This window comes from Alligator mississippiensis, chromosome 3, assembly GCF_030867095.1.
Source record: "Alligator mississippiensis isolate rAllMis1 chromosome 3, rAllMis1, whole genome shotgun sequence".
NCBI lineage: Eukaryota > Metazoa > Chordata > Crocodylia > Alligatoridae > Alligator > Alligator mississippiensis.
The window spans coordinates 302,711,124-302,727,230 of NC_081826.1; the positions used below are offsets into that span (position 1 = coordinate 302,711,124).

At 58.1% G+C, this 16,107-nt stretch overlaps 4 non-coding genes across 4 annotated transcripts; all 4 read left to right on the forward strand.

Annotated features, from left to right (window-relative positions):
- The first annotated feature begins 1,517 nt into the window (after positions 1-1,517).
- On the forward strand, positions 1,518-1,589 carry TRNAQ-UUG (transfer RNA glutamine (anticodon UUG)). Its single transcript has one exon. It is a non-coding gene; the product is annotated as a tRNA-Gln (tRNA).
- A 2,020-nt stretch (positions 1,590-3,609) lies between these two features.
- Positions 3,610-3,681, forward strand: TRNAQ-UUG (transfer RNA glutamine (anticodon UUG)). Its single transcript has one exon. It is a non-coding gene; the product is annotated as a tRNA-Gln (tRNA).
- A 3,425-nt stretch (positions 3,682-7,106) lies between these two features.
- On the forward strand, positions 7,107-7,178 carry TRNAQ-UUG (transfer RNA glutamine (anticodon UUG)). The gene has a single exon. It is a non-coding gene; the product is annotated as a tRNA-Gln (tRNA).
- A 597-nt stretch (positions 7,179-7,775) lies between these two features.
- Positions 7,776-7,847, forward strand: TRNAQ-UUG (transfer RNA glutamine (anticodon UUG)). Its single transcript has one exon. It is a non-coding gene; the product is annotated as a tRNA-Gln (tRNA).
- Positions 7,848-16,107: the final 8,260 nt, after the last annotated feature.

The window sequence follows — 16,107 nt, forward strand, 5'->3', positions numbered from 1 at the left end:
TGATGGGGCATGGAGGAGAGCCCCATTTTCCCTCTGCTGTGAGAGACGTCTCCCCAGAGCACCGTGTTGGGGTGAGGGGCCCTGACAGCCTGTGGAGGCTGAATGAGGTGGCCCACAGACCCTGCCAATCCAGTTCTGCCATCCTGGCATGGGTGTGCATCTGTGGGAAGTGGCAGGAAACCCTCTTTGGTGCATAATGTTCTCCTCGGACCTGCTCCCTCTCTCGTGGATTTTGCTGCAGGGTCTGTAGCCCAGTTCTCTGTAGTCAGAGAGCAGCAGGGCTGGAAGGGACCTGAAGAGATCATCTCATCCAAGCCCTGCCTGAGGCAAGATGAGCCCTGTCCAAACCAGCCCAGACAAACTCATTGTCCAACCTCTGAGCAAAATGACCCCATTGTCCCTGACAGCACCAAGCTTCACACCCGATCCTGCCCCTGGGAAAGGCGGGGGCTGCAGCCGCCAACATCCTGCTGCTGCAAAGAAGGTTAATAGACACCCCAGAGACCCTAAGCCAAGGCTGTGTCCCCATTGCAAGAAAAGGCAAAACACCCAGTCTCGATCAGTCTGACCAGGGCGGGAAATCCTTTCCTGCCACCAATGCAGCATCAGTCTGAGCCTGAGCAGAGGGGCAAGGCCCTCTCGCCAGGACCCTGCAGAGCTGGTCCCAGCAGGAGCACTGGCTCAGCCCAGTCCCATCCCCAGCCTGGCTGCAGCCAGCACCCGGCACCTCTAAAATCCTGACACATGAAGCAGCAGGGAGAGGGTGGGCAGTTTCCTCCCACTGCCACGTGGCAACCAGCACAGTCCAGGAGCCTGGGAAATCCCCACAGTACAGCACCTAGATCATCCCTCCCCAGTGTCTGTCCATCCTCTCCTTGAACCCTTCTAGTGCTGGAGAGTCCACAGCCTCTGAACTTCACTTCACAAATCTACTGGATACAGAAACCATGGACTTCATATAGACATTGGATTTATGACACCTTACAACCTGCCTGACATCCAATTCACCAGGTACCTACCAGACCTGACCTCTTACACTTCTTTTTCCCACTTCCTCCCCTCTCCTCCCCTCCTTTTCTGCCCTTTGACTTCCTAATTTCCAGCTATTTACTTTTTCTCAGACACCCTCATTTCTATCATGCAACTCTACTAGTGTAGAATCTCCCTTGCTCACGTTTTCCTCTCCCATTTTTCCCCTCTCTCCCCTACTCTACCTTTTGTTTTCCTAATTTCCACCTATCTGCATTCTCACTGACCTCCTGTCACACTTTTAGCTTCTTTAATTCCTTGGACTCTCAGACTAGCAGAAACTTTCTGTGCCTGAAGAAGGGTGATTGTGCCCAAAAGCTTGCAAAGAACTTTATTCCAACTACTCAGTTGGTCTAATAAAAGATATCACATCTACCCAAAGAACTTTTCCTGCCACGGCTTCCCCAGGCAGCCCAATCTATCCAGATCCTTATGGTGGCTTGGGCACTCCAAGGTTATGAGTTCAGACCTGACACCTGTATTTGGCTGGTTCTATGGTGTAATGGTTAGCACTCTGGACTTTGAATCCAGTGATCTGAGTTCAAATCTCAGTAGAACTGACTTGCTGCTCTGAAGCCTTTTGCGTGGAGTTGGCTGGCAGGTTTGGGCCTCTGGCAGCTGATACTCTGTGAGTGGCTCTGGGCATGGACTAGCCTGCTGTAGTGGTGCTTCTTCCTTCAGGTTGGGCACTGGTGTTGAATCACCAAAAGCTGGCTGGGCAGCCGGTGCTCTGGTCCTGTCTATGCTCTGGCACCATTTCAATGCCCTGGCTGGGATCCACAGGTAGGCCCTGTATTTTTTCTGGTTGGGAGTGCCAGTGCACCCCCTGACCGTCTGCGCTTGTCAGTAGGGCGATGAGCAGGTGGGAGTGACAGCGCCCCCCGAGTGCCAGCCGGGGAACGGCGCTCTGAAAAGCAGCCACAGCAATCCATCGGCCGCCTTGTGATTGGCCATGGGGGGCACCCCCAATGATTAATGACTGGTTGCTGGTAGGGCACATGCCCCCACCCCCTGACTAAGGTGGCACCAGTCACCCATGCTGGTTGGGACTGCACTGGTTCTCTGAGAGGGTCCTGAGCCTCCCCTTGTGGAAGGTGGGGCAGAGCCTGGTTTGCCTCCACAGCCAGGTCCTGATCTTTCGCCTTCAGGCCCTGCACAGACTCTTGTATGGTGCCGGTAACCATGCAATGTGCAGCACTTGGGGCGCGCTATCCTCCGCCACCACTGAGGGCCCTGATATGACCAGCAGCTTTTCTACCTACGCGGGCTCAGTCTTGCACGGAGCGCGGGGGTGCTGCCAGTCTTTTACCAAGACCTCCTCAGGGTCTGCGGGCTGCTCTCTGTCTCCAGGGCCCTGTTGCAGGTGACACGGGATGAGGACCTACTCAGCTGGAGGTCTCAATGAGGGCACCATTCTGGGCATGCCAGAAGATGGCCCTGGTGGGTCTCACCCGGACTGGAGACCTCCTGGTCTACACCAGGCAGGAGTGGGTAGGCCCCGCTGCACTGGCCTGGCACATGGGTCTGGCAACAGAGCAAGCATCCTGCTTGCACCTATTCCAGAAGGTGAAAGCTGCTTTGCCCGTAAACATCCTTGCCCTAGAGTGAGTCCTGTGCGAGGGTGGTTCCCGCTGCCCGGAGTTCCCCAGCCCGGTGGAGTTGTTGTTGGGGCCCACGCTTTGGCAGGCCCTGCAGCGCTCCCCACTCCACCATCTTAGCAGTCTGGAGAATACACAGCTGGTCCACTTAACTACAGCCCACCATTGCCAGCTCTACACGGTCATCCATCGAACATGCCATCACACCGCCCTCATGTCCCGCCCAGACACCAAGAGGCGGGACACCCTCAGCGAGGGTGAGGCCGACGGACCCCGATGGCAGAGTCTGTACTCTACCCTGATCCCATGCACCACCGGGGACCTTGGCTGGTGGCTCCTTCACAGAGCCATTTCAATGGGCATGTATCTGGTATGGTTCAAAACAGCCCCCGACATGCCCCTTCTGTGAGCAGAGGGAGACCCTGCACCTCCTCCTCCAAAACCTCCTGCTGAGGTTCTGGCTGCACTTTTCCCCACACTTATTTATTTTTTCACTCCCCATCCATGGCCCCACCAAGGCCAGGGACCTCCTGGTCAACCTACTCCTCGCCTTGGCCAAGCTGCCAATTTGCGTCACCAGCAAGAAGGCAGTGGCTGGGAGGTTCACGGAGACCATGGGGCCATCTTCTTGGGTATGGTCCAGTCCTGTCTCCGAGCAGGGCACCACTGGGAAGTAGCCGCCACCTCTCTGGCAACATTTGAGAGTCAGTGGGCACTGTCTGGGTGCTCTGCTTGGTGACCCCCAAGGGAGCATTTATTTTGGACCCCTGACCCCACTGTCACCTCCCTTTTGTCATTTGTTGTCCCTAGTAATTAGTTGGGACCATTAACTCCAGTCACTATCCTTGAGTGGTGGCTTCACATAACTTGGTGAGCGTGGCCCATGTGCACTGGTCTCAAATAGGCTGATCTCTCCAGGTCCCTTTGTTATGGCTTGGGGACCCCAAGGCTGTGAGGTCAAGGCTGGCCACTGTCATAGCCTGGTTCTATGGTGTAATGGTTAGCACTCTGGGCTTTGAATCCAGCAATCTGAGTTCAAATCTCAGTAGAACCAGATTTTTGCCCTGGAGCCCATCTGGTGGAGGTCGATGCTCTGCTGTCAGAGTGCCTCAGGGTGTTGCCCTGCCTGCTGTGGTGTGGACCCAGGTGTTTATGCTCTGGGATCATTTTGACACCCTGCCTGTCCCCCTTGGGTCCTGGCTGGGCACCAGAGACAGGTGCTGCCCTTTTTCTGGTCAGAATGGCACTGGGTCTCTGCGAGGGTCCTGAGCCTCCCCTTGGAGGACAGGGCCTGGTTTGCCTATGCAGTTAAGTCCTAATCTTCTGCCTTCAGGCCCTACAGACTTCCTCTGCTACCGCTGAGGGCTTTGATATGATGAGCAGCTCTTCTACCTGCATAAGCTCGGTCTCGCAGGGACTTGGGGAAGTGGCCAGTCTTTTACCAAGACCTCCTCAGGGCCTTCAGGTCCCCATTGTGGGTGGCCCGCGGGGCCGACCTACTCAGCTGGCGATCTTGGCAAAGGCATCACCCTGGGCATGCCAGAGGATGGCCCGGGTGGATCTCCCCCAGATTGGAGACCTCCTGGACTATGCTAGGCAGGGGTGGTTAGGCCCTGCTGCACTGGCCTGGTGCATGGGTCTGGACATGAAGCATGCATCCTGCTTGCGCCTAGTCCAGGAGGCAAAAGCCACCTTTCCCATGGACACCCTTTCCCATCTAGAGCAAGTCCTGTGTGAGGGTGATCCCTGCCCCCCACCCCGCCACGTCTCCTGGCCCAGTGGAGATGCTGGTGGGGCCCACACTTTGGCAGGCCCCTCAGCACTCCCCACTCCACCATCGTAGTTGGCTGCAGGACATGTGGCCAGCCTACTTTTTCATCGCCCACCGTTGCCAGCTCTACACGCTTGTCCACCGTACAGCCCACTATAATGCCCTCACGTCCCACTCAGCCACCAAGTTCTGGGACATCCTCAGTGAGGGCAAGGCCAACAGACCCTGGTGGCCGAGCCTCTTCTTTACCTTAAGCTCACATGCCAGTGGGTGTATATCTGGCACGGTTTCTACTGGCCCCCGACATGTGCCCATGCTGTGGGCAGAGGAAGACCCTGGCGCTCGTGTTCCTGAAGTGTGCCGGCTTGCAGCCCCTGCACCTCCTCCTCTATAATCTCTTACTGAGGTTCTGGCTGCAATTTTCCCCACATTTGTTCCTTTTAGCACCCCCCATCTATGGCCCCACCAAGGCCTGGGACCTCCTGGTCAACCTCCTCCAAGTCCCCACGTACTGTGGGCTGTTTTCCTGGGTTTCCTCCGGTCCCATCTCCAAGCAGATCACCGCTAGGCAGTAGCCACCAGCTCTCTGGCTGCACTTGAGAGTCGGTGCATGCTGGCCGGGGTACTCTGTTCAGTGTCCCCCAAGGGCGCACTAGTTCTGACCCCACTGACACTCCCTTTTCTCATTTTTCATCCCCTGGAATCATTTGGTGGCTTGGATCCCACCACTGCCCAATACTGGCAGCCCACAGGAAACTAGTGGGCTGAGGTCCATGGACCAAGTCAACAAATAGATCTACCCAAAGAACTTTTCCTGCCACAACTTCCCCGGCAACCCGATCTCTCCAGATCCCTGTGTCCTGGCTCAGGGAGCCCAAGCTTATGGGTTCAAGGGTGGCTGCTTTCTTCACCTGGTGTAACGGTTAGCAATTTGGACTTGAATCCAGTGATCTGAGTTCAACTGTCAGTCAAGCCAACTTTTTCCCCTGAAGCCTCCTGTGCAGGTGTGTGGTAGGGTTGGTCTCTCCCACAGCTGGGAGCTTGTAGGTGTCAGAGAGGGTCTGGGCATGGGCCAACCTGCTGGGGTGGTGCCTGCTCCTGGTGTTGAGCCACCCAGTTGTGTCCATCCTCCTTCTGCAGAGGTGGGCCCTGTAATTTTTTTTTGGTTGGGACTGCACTGGGTCTCTGCGAGGGTCCTGAGACTCCCCTTGTGGGAGGTGGGGCAGGACCTGGTTTGTCTCCACAGCCAGGTCCTGATCTTTTGCCTTCTGGCCCTAGAGTGTCCTGTTCAGTGCTGATAGCCATGCAGCGTGGAGCCGGTTGGGGCACACCTTCCTCTGCTGCATCTGAGGGCTCTGATACGACTGGCAGCTCTTCTACCTCCACGGGCTCAGTCTTACACGGGGCTTGGGGGACCTGCCAGTCTCTTACCAAGACCTCCTCAGAGCCTAGGGGCTGCTCTCCACCTCCAGGTCCCTGTTGCAGGTGGCCTGGGCCACCGAATAACTCACCAAGCCACTGCTATGCAACCCCCAGCTGGCGGTCTTGGCGACGGCGTCACCCTGGCCTGGCTGAGGATGGCCCGGGTGGGTCTCACCCAGATTGGAGACCTCCTGGACTACACCAGGCAGGAGAGGGTAGGCCCCGTCGCGCTGGCCCAGCACATGGGTGAAGGCACGGAGCGGGCGTCCTGCTTACATCTAGTCCAGTAGTGAAAGCCGCTTTGCCCATAGATGCCCTTGCCCATCTAGAGCGATTCCTGCACGAGGGTGGGCCACACCCCACTTTGTTCCCCAGCCCAGTGAAGCTGCTGTTAGGGCCTACACTTCAGTCAGCCCAACGGCACTCCCCGCTCCACCATCTTAGCAGGCTGGACAACACGTGGCCAGTCCACTTTTCTATTGCCCAATGTTGCCAGCTCTACACGCTCATCCACCGCACGCTCCATCATGCCGCCCTCGCATCCCACCCATACACCAAGTGGTGGGACACACTATGCGAGGGCGAGGCTGACAGACCCAGGTGGCGAGTTTGTATTCCACACAGATCCTGTGTGTCACCAGGGGCCTAGACTGGTGGCTCCTTCCCAAAGCTGTTGCAATGGGTATGTGTCTGGCATGGTTCAAAACTGCCCCTGACATGTGCCCCTTCTGCAGGCAGAGGGAGGTGCTGGCACATGTGTCCCTATAGTTGCAGCCCCTGCACCTCCTTCTCTATAATCTCTTACTGAGGTTCTGGCTGCAATTTTCCCTGCATTTGTTCCTTTTAGCACCCCCATCCATGGCCCCACCAAGGCCTGGGACCTCCTGGTCAACCTCCTCCAAGTCCCCAAGGATTGTGGGGCCATTTTCCTGGGTTTCCTCCAGTCCCATCTCCAAGCAGAGCACCACTGGGCAGTAGCCATCGGCTCTGTGGCTGCATTTGAGAGTCAGTGGGCGCTGTCTGGGGTGCTCAGCACGGTTTCCTCCACAGGTGCATTTATTTGGACCTCTGCCCCACACGCACCTTCCCTTTTGTCATTTTTTGTCCTCCACATTCAGTTGTGGCCTTCTGTCCCTTGCTGCCCTTCAGTGGCAGCCAGTTCTGAATTAAAGGGGTTTAGGCTCATGTAGATACAAGGGCACAAATTAGCCAATCTCTCCAGATCCCTGTTGTGGCTTGGAAAGCCCACGGTTATGAGTTCAAGGCTGGCTGCTGCTTACTCATCTGGTTCTATGGTGTAATGGTTAGCACTCTGGACTTTGAATCCAGTGATCTGAGTTCAAATCTCAGTAGAACCAGCTCTGTTCCTTGGAGCCCTTCCTGTGTCTTCTGTAGTGATGGGGGTCAGGGCTTGTCCCCTGATGCTGTCAGGGTGGCTCTGGACATGGATCAGTCTCTCTGTTCCTTTGCTGGTGGGCACTGGTTTTGAACCACCTGTCCATTTTCTGGGACAATTTCAATACCCAAGGTGGGCCCTGTAACTTTTCTGGTTTGAATGGCACTGGTTCTCTGCGAGGGTCCCTGGGGATTGTTGGGGCTTTTTCCTGGGTTTAGTCCGTTCTCGTATCCAAGCAGAGAACGAGTGGGCAGTAGCCGCTGGCTCTCTGGCTGCCTTTGAGAGTTGGTGAGCGCTGGCCGGGGTGCTCTGCTCGGTGTCCCCCCAGGGTGCACTACTTTTAGCTCTTTGACCCCACTGGCACGTCCTCTTTTTCATTTGTTGTCCCCCGCAATCAGTTGATTACTTGGAGTCTGCCGCTGTCCAGCCGTGGCATCCAGCATCCTACAGAGCCTTAGTGGGCTATGGCCCATGGCCCAAGTTGTCAACTCGGCCAGATCTCTGTCGTGACTTGGGCAGCCCAAGGTTATGAACTCAAGGCTGGTTCTTTCCATCACCTGGTTCTGTGGTGTAATGGTTAGCACTCTGGACTTTGAATCCAGTGATCTGAGTTCAAATCTCAGTAGAACCAGCTTGCTCCCTTGTTGTGCTTCCTGCCTGGATGGGTGGCAGGTTGGTGGTCTGGGACCTGGTAGCTTGTGGGCAAGGCCCACCTTCCTCTGGTGAAGCCTGTCCCTTTTTAGGGTGGCACTGGTGTTGTACCAGCTGGTCCTGTCCCTGCTCTGGCACCATTTCAACACCCTGGTGGGCGTTGTAATTTTTCTGGCTGGGATGGCACTGGGTCTCTGCGAGGGTCCTGAGCCTTTCCTAGCAGGAGGTGAGGCAGGTCCTGATCTTTCACCTTCAGGCCCTGCAGAGGCTCCTGTACGATGCCGGTAGACATGCAGCGTCAAGCCAATTGGGGCGAGCCTTCCTCTGAGGTCTCAACCTCCCCCGAGACCCCGGGGACTGTGGGCTCCTGGGTTTCCGACGGTCCTGTCTCTGACCAGCGCACCACTGGGCAGTAGCCACCGGCTCTCTGGCTGGGGTTGAGAGTCAGTGGGTGCTGCCTGGGGTGCTCTGCTCCGTGTCCCCGGAGGCTGCACTTGCTTTCAGCCTTTGACCCACATGCACATTTCCTATTGTCATTTTTTGGCCCCCGTGTTCAGTTGTGGCCTTCTGTCCCTTGCTGCCCTTCAGTGGCAACCAGTTGTGAATTAGGCCATGTAAGCACAAAGTCACAAATAGGCCAATCTTGCCAGATCCCTGTCTCGTGGCTTGGCAAGACCAAAGTTATGAGTTCAAGGCTGGTGCCCCTTTCTGCCTTGTTCGACGGTGTAATGGCGAGCGCTCTGGACTTTGAAGCTGGTGATTTGAGTTCAGCTGTCAGTAGAGCCTGTTTTCTACCCTGGGGCATCCTGTGGAGGCTGGTGGCAGCGTTGGTGCTCGGGGAGCCGGTGCTGTGGCTGGTCCTGTCCGTGTACACTGATGATGCGCTCCTTGCGGACCAGGACCGGGCAGCCTGGTGTGGGTAGAGGCCTGCCAGGTGGTGTCCTCTGTGAGCTGGGTCAAGAGCTCTGGCCCGGTGATGGTGATAGGTGGGCTCACTCCCACCCATGCTCCAAGGCATTGGCTGGAGCATGGCCTTGCTGCTCTATCTGGAGAATGGGCCTGCTGCGGTGCCTGTCCCTTTGAGGGGTGATGGCTGGTTTTGAACCAGCTGGTCCTGTCCAGGCTCTGACACCACTTCAGCACCCTGTCTGTGGCCCTGGAGGTCTTGGCCGGGTTTCAGAGATGGGCACTGGAATTTTTTTCTGGTTGAGACAGCACTGGGTCTCTGCAAGGGCCCTGAGCCTCTGCTTATGGGAGCGGGGAGCAGGGCCTGTCTCCTTCCTTTTGTCAGTGGCCTCACCAAAGCCTGGGACCTCCTGGTCTCCCTCCTCCTGGCCCCGGCCGTCTGTGTCACCAGGAAGGAGGCTCTGGCTGGGAGGGTCCCCGGGGACCGTGGGGCCATTTTCCTGGGCTTCCTGCGGTCCCGTCTCTGAGCGGAGCACCCCTAGGAAGTAGCCGCCAGCTCTCTGACTGCATTTGAGAGCCAGCGGGTGCTGTCTGGGGTGCTCTGCTGTGTCCCCCGAGGGTGCACTTGTCTTGCCCTCTGACCCCACTTGCACATCCCTTTTTGTCATTTGTTGTCCCTCATATTTTTTTGTGGAATATTGTTCTTTTCGCTGCCCCTCAGTGATGGCCTTATGTAATAACTTGGTAGGCTTAAACCCACGTACATCTGTCACAAATAGGCAAGATCCCTTTGGGTCTGAATCATGCCTGCCTGCGTGTTTGCAGGCTCTCCTGGCTCTGAGGCATCTGCAAAATTACCTCTGTGCCATGAAGAATCACGTTAAAAGTCCCAGGTGCAGATCAGACCTTGTGGGCTAATGCATCCAGGGCAAAGTACATCGCACTACACACGCTCCCTACCCTTCAGGGAAGCAGCCAGGGAACTGGGGGGTGGGTGGGCAGGGAACCCCTTTGCCCAACACATACATGCACACACTATCCCCATGGATTTGCATATCTAATTAAAGATAAGGAACCTGCACTCATCTGAACAGAGGGCAGGCCCCAGCTCTTTCCTCTTAACCCAGGGAAAACTGATCTGGCTGTGGTGCCTTATTACAGCCCCAGTGTGTCCCAGGTAACCAGGTGGGAAGGTTAGAAATGCTGCCAGCTTCGTCTATCCCAGTTCATGGCTCCCTCGCTGCTGAACCCAAGCCTCTTCCGACCCGCCACAGGGGCTACACCCTCTGCATAAAAAATGCTAGTGTTAGTAGAAGTCAGGGCTTGTTCTGAACAAGCATGGGGTTTCAGCGGAGCTGGAAATAGGCCCTTGGTGCTTAAGGCCACAAGGACCATTGGGTCTGGGCAGTGTGTCCAGTGCTATGGATCCCCTTGCAGTCTCCTCCTGCATGGAGCCATGCATCCTTTGCTCAAGACAGATTTCAGGACAATCTATAAGCAGCACAAGTTGGGAGACTGGCCAAGGACATATCTCATCAAGTGACATTTGCTTTTGTGGCAAAGAAAAAGTGATTGCAAAGGCAGGCAGCTCGATTTCTTCTCCTGTCAGGACTCTCCGTGCCAGGGCCAGCCTGGCTTCCCCCGAGAGACTTGTCTGTGCGTGGGGAGATGCCGCCAGCATTAGTCATTCCGAGAACCTGTTCTGCATTCTTTGCTTTCGGTGTAACCGCTGTCGAAAGACAAGACTCGGAGGTGGAGGATTAAGCCACAGCTGGAGCAGAAGGGGTTTCCTTCCTCTTCAACGGGGGCACGGCCTTGGCCTGGGGTCTCTGGAGCATCTATGAACCCCCTTTGCAGCAGCAAGACATTAGCCATGGCCCCCTGCTTTTCCTGGGGCAGAGCCAGGGCCAGGGGTGATGCCTGGTGCTATGTTGGGATGACTGTCGTGCTGCTCAGAGCTTGGACAGTGGGTTTGTCTGGGCTGGTTTGCACAGGGCTGATCCTGCCTTGGGCAGGGCTTGAATTAGATATAACTTCTGCAGGTCTCTTCCAGCTCCACTTCTTTCTAATATCTATGTTTGTGGACCATTTTGCCCTGTCATGTCTCGACTCGCTGCATTCTCTGCAACAGGAGAATTGCTCTGTAATTTTTCTGTAGTCAAGAAATGAGTAAAACAAAGAGCTGGCATTTTCCGGGAGGGGCCTGGAGTCTAAGGGGGGCCGCGTGGAGCCTAATAAGGTTGAGCACCACTGATCTAGACCCTTGAATCCATCCTGTTAGAGAGCTCGTGCGTCGCCCCGTGCAGCTCGGCCTGCCAGCGAGTCGAGGGATGTCTCCAAATTGTATCTGGCACCTGGGCTTGGATAGTAGCCTGCTGTTGTGGCCATAGGCCTAGCGCCGTCTGCAGTGAGCCCTGCTGAGTTCAGCTCCTCAGGGGCCTCTTCAAACGTCTTCAGGCTTCCCATGAACATCCCCTTGTTCGATAGGCCCCTCTCAAAGCTGGGTGATTGGGCTGCATTTGCATTGAAATGAAGGGGCAGTGAACACAGTAGCTGGGATTTCCTGGAATAACAATAGGTGTTCTGCCCTGTCTTGGCTTTCCTGGACCAGCACTGGTCTCCTGTTGTTTGTGGCACTGGGTCCCCAGCACGGTGGTGAGCACAACCACACAGCGCAGGGCATGGTCGGGGTCTCAGCAGGTCCGTGCACGCACAGGACAGAGCTCCGGGGGCAGCGGGAGAAGCCCCTTTGTTTGCATAGCAGTTGTTTGTCACTAATTCTAGACGTGCAAGGACAATGCTCAGGGTACCCAGATGACTTTGCTTTAGTGGGGAGTTTGGTCTCTAAAGTCTATGGATTTTTAGGGGGGATTTTTTCCTGCCCAGATGGTGCTTGGAGTGGACCAAGTGAACAGCGAACCGTTGTTCACCAACTTCCCCGACACCAGAGCGAGGGACACCTGCTGAAATTAGGTTTTAAACCAACAAGAGGAAGTCCTTTTTTACCCAACCTCTTGTTACCCTGTGTAATTCATCGGCACAGGAGGGAAGGGAGGCAGAGAGCACAGTCGGGGTCAGCAGGGAACTAGGTCTATTAATGGCTGTTGAACAGAAGGGATGGAGATGTTTCTGGCATCTCTACACCAGTAATCATGGATAATGGACAGAGGATGGAGAGAGAGCCAGTTCAGCGCTCTCCTGATACAGCATCATCTTCTGCCAGTGTCGGAGGCAGGAGACGGGGCTGTTCTCCATCGTCTGTGGTGCCTCATCTGCTGCTCTGGGCAGCTCGCGTCTCTGGGCAGAGTTTGGTTGTTCTTTCAGCAGCCCCAACGTGACAGCGCCCCAGGGGCTGTCCTTCCAGCCCGAGCCGCCCCTCGAGGCTGATACGAGGAGCTCTGTCCTGAGGTCCCCCAGCTGAGGTGCGTGCTCTGGCCCCAGCCCTCGGTGGTTCTCAGACTGCTTGGACTCAGGGCCCCCACGTCAGGTTCAAGCCCCACTTGGAAAATGTCAGTGTGCAATCACTGTTTGGGTCAGTCATCCAACTGGTCAATCGTCCTTCGGAGCGAGGGGCCAGGACAGCAGCTGCCGGACTTGTCCCTTGTTTCACAGGAATGGCAACGGGAAGAGAAGAGGCTACACGCAGAGTGCATTCATCCCAGAATAAACCTGTTTATCCCGAGGCAAAGTGCAGTGGTTCAGACGTCCATGCCCGTTGTCTCGGGATAAAGCTGTGTAAGGTTTACGGGGGCAGAGATGCCAACAACTTCCCCCAAGTGCATCTGAACGGTTATCCTGGGAGTGCATCTCTGAATCCATGGCACCGTGTGTTGTCACGCACCACACCCTGGTTGGAAGGGCACCGTGTGTATTCGCCAGGCCCAGGATATATCTGCTCCAGGGCAAGCACAACTCGTCCAGGCCCAAAGGCCAGTCAGAAGCACTGACTCAATGGCAGCATCTGCTGAGGGTCATCACATCCAGCCCATGCCATGGGAATGGCTCACTGGTCCTCACTACGTCTTTGGTGCCTCGACTCCTTGTGGCAGCCGCTCCACCCCAGCCCTTCCTGTCAGGGCACTGCCTGCGTTCAGCTGCAGCTTGAGGGTTCCCGTATCTGCCGTCTCCCCCCATGTACCCACGTGGTTCCCGGCAGCCGCTGTGTTGGGACGCTAATTGCAGAGGCGCTGGCTGCTGGGAGCTCTCTGGCTCTCCAAGCTGTATGAGAAACCCACTTGCTGGTGCCAAAGAGCACGCTGCACCAAGCCCAGGGGAGACGGGCCTGGCTGGGACGGTGTCCCAGGCCAGGAGCTGATTGCCCGGGCAGGGCTCCTCTTGCAGGCTCCCAGCGGGTGCTCTGTCCCAGGGCCCAGCTGGTGCTTGGGAAGCTCCCAGTGGCCTCGTGGCTCCCAGTCCCAGGAGCCCTGGTGTTGCGCCTGCCTCGGTGCCTGTCCCAGCTGTGGGAAAGCAGCTGTCTGGTCAGTGCTGTTCAGGCCGCTCCAGGATGTTCCCGCCCTGCCTGTGGCCAGCACGAGCCTTGCAGAGGCTACTCCAATAGCCCAGAGCCCTGGGACTCTTGCAGCCCACCTGCCGCTGCCTCGTGGAGGGTGGAGCATGGTGCATGCCGGGCGCCGGGGACCAGGGTGCTGGGAGCTCTCCCCAGGCCTGTCCCGGCTCCCCATAAGACGGGGCTGGGGCTGTGGGTGCTGCAGACTTACCAGGCTCCCAGCTGGACCCATGCATCAGGCATCTGCCTCTCCCCAGTGCCTCGGCAGAGTCTGTGCTGCCGGGAGCAAGCACAGCCCCTGGTGCCCAGAGCCCCCCGCCATCTCTGCCCGGGTGCCCGGCTGGGTCTGCACCATGCCTGGATGGTCACCAGATGGCACCACTCTCCTGTGGGTGAGCCAGGCCAGGGAAGGAGCGGAGCCTGGCACAGGCATAGCAAGCTGCCTGGCTCCCCACCCTCTGATGGCCCGAGGCCCAGAGCTAGGGGCAGGCAGATGGAGCTGGGGCAGTGCCAGCTCCTGGGGATGTGGCCAGGCACCCAGGCACATCCAGGACCTGCATGCACCCTGCTGCACTGCCGGGGCCCATCCCACCGCCCCAGCAGCATTGGCATCCACATCAGCCTGCCCCTGCCCCTGCTCTGGCCTCCCGGCACCATCTGTGCCCTGGCTGGCACGCGGCTGGCACGGACTCAGCAGCAGGGGAATGAAGCCAAGTTCACAACCTGCTTAGGAGAGAAGGATAAAGCTGCCCGGAAAAGTTCACTGAGGGGGCACAGACGGCAGCTCTGGCCATGCGGGGAGGGCTGAGGGGTGGCTCTGCTTGCTGTGCCCAGGCTGCGGGGCAGAGCGGGGTGTGTGGCCACCCCGGGCTTTGCTGCTGGCCCCACGAGGCTGGGAAAGAATATGTTTCCCCTCCGGTTGCATTGGCCCAGCCAAGCCCCATCCTCAGCCCGGGCTGCAGCCAACACCCAGCGCTGGCTGCAGCCTGGGCTGAGGATGGGGCTGGGCTGTGCCAATGCAACTGCTGCCACCAACCCCGCAGGGCCCTGGCTGGAGGGTCTTGCCCCTGCGCTCGGGGTCAGACCAATGCTGCACCAGGGGCAGGAAGGGTTTTCCCTTCTGCTCAGACTGGTCTGGACTGGGGAGTTTTGCTTTCCTCTGTAGCAGGGGCACAGCCTGTGCCTTGAGTACACTGAACACCCCTTGCACTGGCAGGACACGACCCACTGTCATCTCCTGGCTTCCTCTGGGGCAGGGGCAGGTGCGTTCGGTGTCTTTGAGCCATGTGCCTTGTCGGTGTGCAGCAGGGTTGATGGAGGAACAAGCCGGACACAGGTGGGTCTAGACGGTTTGGGTAGGGACGATCCTGCCAGGACCTGGGGCTGCACTAGCTGTGACCCCAAAGGGCCCTGCCCGCCAGGCTGCTTTGCAATCCTGTGCTTGTAGGAGATGGCTGTGCATGTGGCAGGGGTGGGCCAGGGCCAGGTCGAAGGCCCTAGCAGACCGCAAACACTCATGCATGGGGTCCCTGGGATCGACCCCCAGTCCTGCCTGGACCCGCAGCCTCTCCTGCCAGCGGGGAAGGGGGCAGCACAGGAAGGGCTGGGTGGGGGGTGCCTCCAGGCACCGGGCAGCCCAGTTCCCCCCGGCAGCCAGCTCTGGGGTGGAACAGAGCAGCTGTTTCCCCAGGGGTCCCCTCCCTGCCTCTCCTGCCCAGGCTCTCACCCCCGGGGAAGCACAATGGGCCAGGCACACTCTGGGACATGCAGACACACTGCCTCCATGCTGGGGAGCTGGGTGCACATCTCTGCAATTAGAGGGACGAGCCACCTGCCCCTGCCAAGGGCTGGTCCAGCACAGACCCATGCAGCAGCAGGGAGAGACGCCGAGGCATGGGGTGACGTTATGCGAGCCAGGCCCTGGGGCAGCTCCCAGCACCCCCTGGCACGGGCCTGCCCTGCAGCCGCAGCCCGGTGGCAAGCCCATTTTGCAGCGCTGCAATTTATCGGCAGCTGCAAAGCCAGCCAGGACCAAGGGGAGGGTGTGAGGCAGGAGCTGCTGGGGTGACACAGGCCATGTCAGAGGCACAGGGGCAGACCGCATGGCCCAGGACACCCCTGCAATGCAGCCAGGGTTGGGGGCTGCTCCAGGGCTCTCCAGGGATTCGTCCATCTGGGAGCCAGCTCCCAGCCTTGCCTGGCTGGGCCCCAACCAGCAGAAGCCGCCGGGAGCGGAAGCGTCTGCTCTGGCAGGCAGCTCAGCTGGGCTGGGAAGCACATTTAATTACCCGGTGCTCGCTGGAACGGCTGCAACCGCCGCCCTGGGAGCACTGCTGTCAGCTCCTGCAGCCCTTCGGGGCCTGTGATTTATGGGCCTGGAGGCTGCTCCTGGCTGCTGGCAGGGCTGCTAGCGCTGGAGCTCTGGCCAGAGTGTGGCCAGGGCAGCACCTGCCCCCTCCCTGCCCAGCCCCGTCTCCAGCCCCCCTCCCTCGTGTTGGGACTGTCTCCTTGCTGCACCGCTTCTCCCCAGGGCGAGAGCCAAGCCACCCCTGAGCCACCTGCCGCTGGAACCAGTTGCACCCCCCGCACCCTGGGCCCCGAGAGGCATTGCCCCCAAGCACCAGTGCCCTTGGGCCCTGTCCCCTGCCCTGCCCCAACCCCGCCATCCCCTTATCAGGGCAAAGCTGGTATCCTCGGTAGCTGCCTGTACTCCATAGGGACCATAGTACTCGGTTGCCATGGGGATGTCAATGCTGCAGCTGTACCTGGTTGCCATGGGGACCCTGTTGCCATGGGGAGCTGGTTGCTATGCTGGGAAGCTGCAGGG